The following is a 9808-nucleotide window of genomic DNA, read 5'->3' on the forward strand; positions in this document are numbered from 1 at the left end:
CTGTGTGTCACACAGCACCTTCAGTGCAGTGGCACAGGGATGTCTTTTAGAATTCACAAGAGCTCTCCATTGCGCTAATGCTCTTTACAGTAACTGCCATAGAGCCAATTCTTATGATCTTTTCAGACAGCAGCATCTGCTAGTCCCTTGTCAATGTCAATATGTTCCATACGGTGTCATGCCACCTAGATATTTCTTCACATCACCTTGAAATCAATCTTTTACTTGCTTCGAATAGTGCTGCGGGTATCTCTCCTCATAGCCTGTTGTCTTATATTAAATCACATTCAGCAATTGAATGGTTTAAGGCACTTGGAACACCAGCATGCCACAGCATGTCACCAATCTCGGGACTAGCTGATGTAAAATGTACTGTTTAAATGAGTTCAAATACATTAAACAAGTGTAAAATTACCCTCAGAACCATTGTGAGATGTTATAAATCAAATTAAAAAAATTAAATTCCAGACAGCTCCCTAAACCTCTCAACCTTATACACTGTAGTCAGAAGCACTTCCATTACACCAATGCTCTTCGTTGCAAATTTCATAGAGCTAATTCTTATGACCTTTTCAGACATCCCCGTCTGCTAACATCCCTTTTCAATGTCAATGTGTTCATATGGTGTCATGCCACCTAGATATTTCTTCATATCACCTTGAAACAATCTTTTCCTTGCTTCAAATAGTACTGCAAGTATCTCTCCTCTTAGCCTTTGTCTTATATTAAATAACTTTCAGCAAATTAATGGTTTAAGGCACTTAGAACACCAGCATGCTATTGCATGCCACTAATCTTGGTACTAGCTGATGTAAATTGTACTGTTTAAATGACATCAAAGACATTAAACAAGTGAAAAAATACCCCCAGAACCAATGTCAGATGTAATAAATCAAACTTGAAAAAAAGAAAATAAATTCCAGATGGCTCCCGGGAGTTCCCAACTTCATGCACTTTAGTTGGAAGTTGTTCCATTGCACCAATGCACTTCATGGCAAATGCATTAGTGACAATTCTTATGGCCTTTTCAGACAGAAGCGTCTACTAGTCCCTTTTCAATGTCAATTTGTTCCATACAGTGTCATGTCACCTAGATATTTCTTCCTATCACCTCGGAATCAGTCTTTTCCTTGCTTTAAATAGTACTGCAGGCATCTCGCCTCTTAGCCTCTTGTCTTATATTAAATAACTTTAAGCAATTCAATGGTTTAAAGCCCTTGGGACACAGCATGCCACATCATGTCACCAGTCTCGGGACTAGCTGATGTCAAATATACTGTTTAAATGACTTTAATGACATGAAACAAGTGACCAAATACCCTCAGAACCGTTGTGAAATGTTATACATCAAATTTAAAAAAAAGAACAAATTCCAGACTGCTCCCTAGAACTCCCAAACTCATACACTGTCGTTTTTCCATTGCACTAGGGCTCTATACAGCAAATGCCATAGAGCCAATTCTTATGATCTTTTCAGACAACAGCATCTGGTAGTCCCTTTTCAATGTCAATGTGTTCCATATGGTGTCATGCCACATAGATATTTCTTAATATCACCTTGAAATCAGTCTTTTCCTTGCTTCAAATATCACTGCAGGCATCTCTCCTCTGAGACTATTGTCTTAAATTAAAAAGCTTTCTGCAATTGAATGGTCTAAAGCACTTGGAACACCAGCATAACACAGCATGTCATCAATCTCGGGATTAGCTCATGTACAATGTACTGTTTAAATGACTTCAAAGACATTAAACAAGTGAAAAGAATACCAGCAGAACCATTGTGAGAGGTTAAGAAACAAAAAATGAAAACAAATTCTACACAGCTCCTAGACCTCCTGTTCTCATGCACTGTAGTCAGAAGCTCTTCTATTCCACCAAAGCTCTTCATAGCAAATCCTATAGAGGCAATTCTTATGACCTTTCCAGACAGCTGCATTTGCTAGCCCCTTTCAATGTCAATATGTTCCATACGTTGCCATGCCACCTAGATATTTCTTCATGTCACCTTGAAATCAATATTTTCCTGCTTCAAATAGTACTGCAAGCATCTTTCCTCTTAGCCTCTTGTCTTATATTAAATATCGTTAAACAAATGAATGGTTTAAAGCACTTGGAACACTAGCATGCCACAGCATGTCATCAATCTCAGGACTAGCTGATGCAAAATGTACTGTTTAAATGACGTCAAAGACATTAAACAAGTGTAAAAATACCCCCAGAACCACTGTGAGATGTTATAAATATTTTTTTTAAAGAAAACAAATTACAGATAGCTTCCTAGAACTCCTGACATCATGCACTGTACTTGGAAGCTGTTCCATTGCTCTAATTCTCTTTACAGTAAAAGCCATAGAGCCAATTCTTATGACCTTGCCAGACAGCAGCGTCTACTAGTACCTTTTCAATGTCGATGTGTTTCGTACAGTGTCATGTCACCTAGATATTTCTTCAAATCACCTTGAAATCTGTCTTTTCCTTGCTTTGGATAGTACTGGCGGCATCTCTCCTCTTAGGCTCGTGTCTTATTTTAAACAACTTTAAGCAATTCTATGGTTTGAAGCACTTGGAACACAGCATGCCACAGCATGTCACCAATCTCGGGACTAGCTGATGTAAAATGTACTGTTTAAATGACATTAAAGACATTAAACAAGTGAAGAAAACCCCTCAGAACCATTGCGAGAAGTTATAAATCAAATTAAAAGAAAGAACCACCTCATGTACTTTAGTTATGAGCTATTCCATTGCACCAATGATCTTCATTGCAAATGCCAAAGAGCCAATTCCTATGACCTTTCCAGACAGCAATGTCTGCTAGCCCCTTTTCAATGTCAATGTGTTCCATTCTGTGTCATGCCACCTAGATATTTCTTCATATCACTTTCAAATCCATCTTTTCCTTGCTTCAGATAGTACTGGTGGGATCTCTCCTTTTAGGCTCTTGTCTTTTATTAAATAACATTCAGCAATTGAATGTTTTAAAGCACTTGGAACACCAGCATGACACAGCATGTCACCAATCTCGGGGCTAGCTCATGTAAAATGTATTGTTTAAATGTCTTCAAAGACATTAAACAAGTGAAAGAATACCTGCAGAACCATTGTGAGAGGTTATAAAACAAAAAAAGAAAACAAATTCTACACAGCTCCTAGACCTCCTTATCTCATGCACTGTAGTCAGAAGCTCTTCTATTGCACCAAAACTCTTCATAGCAAATCCTAGAGAGCCAATTCTATGACCTTTCCAGACAGCTGCATTTGCTAGCCCCTTTCAATGTCAATATGTTTCATACGTTGTCATGCCACCTAGATATTTCTTCATATCACCTTGAAATCAGTCTTTTCCTTGCTTCAAATATTACTGCAGGCATCTCTCCTCTGAGACTATTGTCTTAAATTAAAAAGCTTTATGCAATTGAATGGTTTAAAGCACTTGGAACACCAGCATAACACAGCATGTCATCAATCTCGGGATTAGCTCATGTAAAATGTACTGTTTAAATGTCTTCAAGACATTAAACAAGTGAAAGAATACCTGCAGAACCATTGTGAGAGGTTATAAAACAAAAAACAAAAAAAAAGAAACAAATTCCAATGCTCTTCATAGCAAATTCCATATAGGCAATTCTTATGACCTTTTCAGACAGCCGCATCTGCTAGCCCCTTTCAATGTCAATGTGTTCCATACGGTGTCATGCTACCTAGATATTTCTCCATATCACCTTGGATTCAGTCTTTCCCTTGCTTCAAATGTTTGTTTGTTTGTTTGTTTGTTTATTTATTTGTAGGGTGCAGCTAACTCTTAGGTAGCTGGGCGCACAGCATCATAAGAATACGTACAGCTTAGTTACAGATACATATATACATACAGATACAGTTATAGACATGATCAGATACAGACAGTAAGTGTTAGGAGGTGAGGGAAACACGCAGGGCGTCCAAATGTAATTATTCGGCCTATTGGTCATTGTTTCATAGCCAGGTACGGGTGTTATGCCTGAAACTGAAGTACGACTGTCTCTTCTGAGCTCAACTGGGAGTGCATTCCATTGTTGGGCAGCTTTTACCGGGAAACTGTTGCATCCTGTTTTTTTAAGTCTATATCTAGGTATTTGGAGGCAGTAGGTGTTGGGAGTCCTAACGGGTCGTGCAGAGATTGTTCTCATTATTCTTTCATTCAGGTAGGGTGGGGCTGTGTTGTTGATGCATTTGTAAGTCAATGACACAGTTTTAAGGAGTATCCTGTCACTGATTTTCAGCCAATATTGGTTTCTTCCGGTGTTAGAGATATGCTCTCTAGTGGGGAGGTTTAGTGCTGTTCTGAGTGCATTATTTTGCAGTGTCTGTAGTTTGTTAATTATGCATTTGTTGGCTCCTAAGTACAGTGCATTGCAATAGTCCAATTCTGATAGGATAAGGGCATTGGCTAGGATAATACAGCTAGTTGGTGAGAGGAAGGGTCTGCATGCTCTAATGAGTTAGCCAGTGTAGGCGGTAGATGAAGCAAGAGAGTTTACTTGTTTTTTTACAGTCAACATGGAGTCCAGATAAAATCCAGGTGTCTTTACTTCTTTGGCAAATGTAATTATATTGCCATCAATATTGAAGGCACTGTAATTGGTATCAAGTTTTTTTAGATTATTGGCACAGCCGAGGATCAGGATCTCTGTTTTGTCGTCATTCAGACAGAGGCCATGGGTGGCCATCCATGCCTGAATGAGGGTGCATATTTCGTTTACTAAGATCGTATCTGATGCGAAATTGCCCGAAAGAGGAATGAGGATCTGAGTGTCATCCACCCGTAGTTAGTGTAGGTGACACCCAATCTATCCAATTTGTCAAATAAAGGCTTAGCAAAGATGTTATACATAGTTGGCAAGACACATGATCCCTGAGGGACTCCACATGATCTTTGGATTGGGTCTGTGGATGCTGAGGTGGAGAAGACTTGCATACTCCTATTATTTAGAAAGGATTGGACCCAGGCTATAGCTTCACTTGAGAAGTGGGCTGCCGAGGCTAGGTGTTTGCATAATACTGCATGGTCCACCAAGTCAAACGCTGCCAACAGATCAAGGAGGAGTAGCATAGCTGTGTTTCCTTTGCCACTGAGCTCGTCAATTTGAGCTTTAAGGTCTATTAATGCTGTCTCCGTGCCATGTTGGGGTCTGAAGCCCGATTGACGGGAGCCCAGGAGCTGGTTGGTCTCAAGATATTTCTGAATTTGAAGGTAGGCCACTCTATCTATTATCTGGAGGAGGAATGGGACCGTTGTGAGGGGCCTGTTGTTTGTAGGGATGGATGGGTCTAATGTTTGTTTTTTGAGGAGGGTTAAGACCCATCATTCTTTTAAGCTACTTGGGACCGTGTTAGTTGAAAAGGAATCATTAATGAGTTTGGAGATAAAGGGGGCTAAATCTCTAGCCGCCTCCTTAATTATTTGGGCTGGGCAGATGTCCCCTTTACAGTTTGATGGTTGGAGGGAGGCAATGATTTTTTCCGTTTCCTGGATGGTGACTTTGGAGAAATTAAATGGTGTTACGTCTGGCTTGTCATTGGGGGTAGTGCTGGTTGGTATGTCCACAAAAGGGAGGGAGGCTTTTTTAGCTGAGATTTTGGTTTGCAGAGTTTTAATTTTATTTGCCAAGGCATTTTGAATGCTGGTGCACCATTGCTTATCTTTGGGTACGTTATGCGGTGGAGGTATGGACGATTCTAGTTCCCGTAGGATCATGAATAATTCCTTGGTGTTGGAGCAGGCTTTGGAGATTCTATCATTGTAGACTTCTTTTTTTGTTTGGATAATTTCTTTCTTGTAGTTATTGGCACAGTGTTTAAGTTTAAGTTTATTTTCCTCTGTTGGGGATTTCTGCCATGTAGTTTCTAGCTTCCTTTTTTCCAATCTGAGTTCTTTAAGGTAAGGGGTGAACCAGGTGTTAAGATGAGTCTGCTGTTTACTCTTACGTACCTTGAGTGGGGCAATAGTATCTAGGGCCTTCGCCATGATGTTGTTATAGGACTCCACCAGAGTGTCTGGGTTGGAGTTGTTTGGCAGAGTGTTAATCATTGGAAGGAGGAGTGGTAGGATGTTGTCAGGTGTGATATTTTTTTTAGATCTAGTGGGGAGAGGGGGTCCCATGATTTTGTCTTTGTCGGGCTGTTAATTGAGTGTTAGGCTAAAGTCTATTAGGTAATGGTCAGTCCATAGTTGGGGTATAATTTTGGTGATGCTAGTTGGACAATTTAGGGTGGCTATCCAGTCTGAAGTCCTGAAAGTGGGTAGGGAGGAGGACTTTTTGGTTCAGGCCATGTTCAACAAGCATATTAGCTATCGTTTGAGCTGGTTTGTCATCAGGATCATTGAAACCTAGGTTAAGGTCGCATAGGATGATTAGCTGAGATGAGTTTTTAGTGTTATTTGCTAAGATGTTAGATATGTCCTCTTCAAATGAGCCTAAGGGTCCAAGTGGCCTGTATATGAGATGGATGAATATGAATATAACTATGAATAGTACTGTAAGCATCTTTCCTCTTAGCCTCTTGTCTTATATTAAATAACATTCAACAAATTAATGGTTTAAGGCACTTGGAACACTAGCATGCCACAGCATGTCATCAATCTCGGGACTAGCTGATGGAAAATGTACTGTTTAAATGATGTCAAAGACATAAAACAAGTGTAAACATTCCCCCAGAACCATTGTGAGATGTCATAAATCAAATAAAAAAGGAAAACAAGCTCCAGACTGATCCCTAGAACTACCAACTTCATGCACTTTAGTCGGAAGCTGTTCTATTGTACCAATGCTCTTCATAGCAAGAAACATAGAGTCAATTCTTATGACCTTTTCAGACAGCAGCATCCCCTAGCCCCTTTTCAATGTCAATGTGTTCCAAACAGTGTCATGTCACCTAGTTATTTCTTCACATCGCCTTGAAATCAGTCTTTTCCTTGCTTCAAATAGTACAACATGCATCTCTCTTCTTAGCCTCTTGTCTTATATTAAATAACTTTCAGCAATTGAATGGTTTAAAGCACTTGGAACACCGGCATGTCACAGTATGTCACCAATATCGGGACTAGATGAGGTAAAATGTACTGTTTAAATGACTTCAAAGACATTAAACAAGGGAGAAAACACCCACAGAACCATTGTGAGATGTTATAAATCAAATTATTTAAAAAAAAATGAATTTCCAGACAGCTCCCTAGAACACCCAACCTCACACACTGATGTCAGAAGCTCTTCCATTTCACTAATGCTCTTTACAGTAAATACCATAGAGCTGGGGGCACTCGAGAGCCCGACCAATATGGCCGTCGGTCTGTGAAGCTCTCCAGCACCCGCAAACATCCGGACGGTATCCTGCTGACTCCAGTCTTCATTTGGCGATCTGTTGACGGATATCGGTGCCCGGTACCTCTGAGTCCCCGGGGGGAGTGATCGACAGCTATCGGAGGCTGGCAGCGCAGAGAGTGGGGACAAAGCGGATGGCTGCGGATTGCCCCGTGGAGTGGAAGCGGGGCGGCCAGTATCAAGTGAATATACGGGGCATGGTCCCTGTGTGAGGAAGTGACAGGCATCCGCGGGCGGCGGGGTGTGCTAGCCCCGGCTGGAAGGTGGAGGAGCCGGGGGCACGACTCCCGGTTGCTGGCGGCCGAGGGGCGCCTGAGGGGGAGGACCCGCTTGGGAGCTGGCCCAAGAAGGAGGGGGCACGGTGCGGAGGAGCTGGTGCGATTGCCCTGCGGAGCGCTCCGCCTGATCCTGGTTCGGCGTGGGTGCGGCCCTGGAGGGCATGGGAAGACGGTCGGAGAGGAGTATCTCCGGTGAGTCCGGGGGTTCGGCCCCGATCAGCGGTTAACCGCCTTCGGCTGCGTGGCCCCCCTGGAAGGGGTCACACTGTGCGAGGTGGCGGCAGGCTGGGAGGCGCAGCTGCCGGGTGCTGGCGGGCGCCTCCAGTGGGGGCTCGACTTGCGCTTCTCGGCTGGGCCTGTGGAGTGTCCGAGCGTACCAGGCCCGGGAGACGTTGTGGACTTGGAGCTTCCTGGGCTCCGGTGGACAGTGGAGGATCACGCCTGATGTAAGTGGGCTGGCGGACATGGAATAGGGCTTGGTTTGTGGGGTGTCCCGGGTCGGTGGTGCCCCCCGGGGGAGTCCCTGTTTGTGGGCGTGACTGGTGAGACTGGACCCGTGGGTCAACCGACGCTCAGGTGCCCATACATGACAGCTGTCAGCTGCGGAAATACAGTATTACTGTCGCTTCTGGTGCGGGCAGGATTGAACATCTGGGAGGGTGGTAAGAGTCCACCTGGGTGCAGACAGGGACGAAGGAAGGCCGGCACAGCGGGAGGGACCTCCAGTCCAGGAGTGCTGTGCGGTGTGTGCGCTTTTTTCCCCTCCTGCCCTTACCATGTCGAAATTGGGGAAAGGAGGCAAGCAGCAGTCCTACCTGCACTTTGAAATTCCTCCCCAAGCCAAGAACAGCGGAGCAATGGCAGATTTGTCTGAGCAGCGTGCCTCGGAATCAGCCGCGGACCCCTCCATGGCGTTCCAGGACATCAAGGTCATGTTTGCGCAGCTGCAATCCGGGATCCAGTCTCTTGATGGAAATCTGGACACTTTGACCTGCAAGGGTGACCATATGCAGGTCCGCTTGGATAAGCATGGGGAAAGACTGCATGAGGCAGAGGGACGGTATCCGGTGTGGAGGACATGGCGACTTTGGTTTCGGGAGCGATGGTGGGCTTGCAGAAGGCTCTGAAGGAGCTCAGGGAAAAACAGGAAGATTTGGAAGCGAGGTCGAGGAGGAATAACATTAGAATTGTTGGCCTGGCAGAATCGGCAGACCGGAGAGACATGGAGACCTTGGTTGAAGGTGTACTGAAGGAGGCAATGGGCCCGGAGGGATTCTCCCCGGTATGTGTGGTGGAGAGGGCACATAGAATCCCCAGCGGGAAGAGGCTGGTTCCCGGAGCCTCGCAGAGGCCGCTGATTGCCCGCCTACTGAACTATCGGGATAGGGATGCCGTGCTCTGGAAGGCGAGGGAAAAAGGTACTGAAACCTACAAAGGAGACATCATCAAGTTTTTTCCTAATTTTTCTGATAAGGTACAAGCTTCCAGGAAGACATTTCTGGATGTGAAAAAGCAGATGAAAGACAGGAATATGAAATATGCAATGCTATACCCGGCTAAGCTTCGGGTGGAACATAATGGACGCTTTTCTTCCAGACCCTTGAGGAAGCTGCATCCTTCTTGGACATGTTGCCGGGGGGACCCAGACAGCGGGGCGACAACAAAGTCTGATATGGGGGGCAGGGAAATACTTGTTTCCTAGATATAAAAGCTGTCTTGAGGTCCGGGTTTGATTTTCGGAAAGGGAGTCAGAATACTTGGAGCGGTGTGCTGGAGGGTCGGGCTTGAAACTCCCCCCGGCGTGAAAGCTGGCCGAGACTATGTTGAGGGATACTGTTGTGCCGGAATGTTAGGGAGTCTGGCGGGGGAGGGTGGTGGTTAGGGGGGAGGGTGGGAGGAGACAGAGGCTGGCAATGCACCGACAAGTTGGGGGGTTGTTGGTAGGGGAGGGAGGTCATGGGTATATGAGGGGTGGAGGCTCAAGATTTTCCATGGTGTACAGACAGCAGGTTCTGGGGCATGGGAGGTGGGCTCATCAACATATTGGGGGTTTCTGGTGGTGGGGGGGAGAAGAGAGGAGAATGTCCCAGTGGTGCGGAAGGTGTGGCTCTATGAGCTGATAGGAGGCGGTTAGTTAATGTCTATCAAGATACCTCTTAATGGCGACGCTGA

The sequence above is a fragment of the Ambystoma mexicanum genome, chromosome 6p (genome assembly GCF_040938575.1).
Source record: "Ambystoma mexicanum isolate Mex_15411 chromosome 6p, UKY_AmexF1_1, whole genome shotgun sequence".
NCBI classification, from domain to species: Eukaryota; Metazoa; Chordata; class Amphibia; order Caudata; family Ambystomatidae; genus Ambystoma; species Ambystoma mexicanum.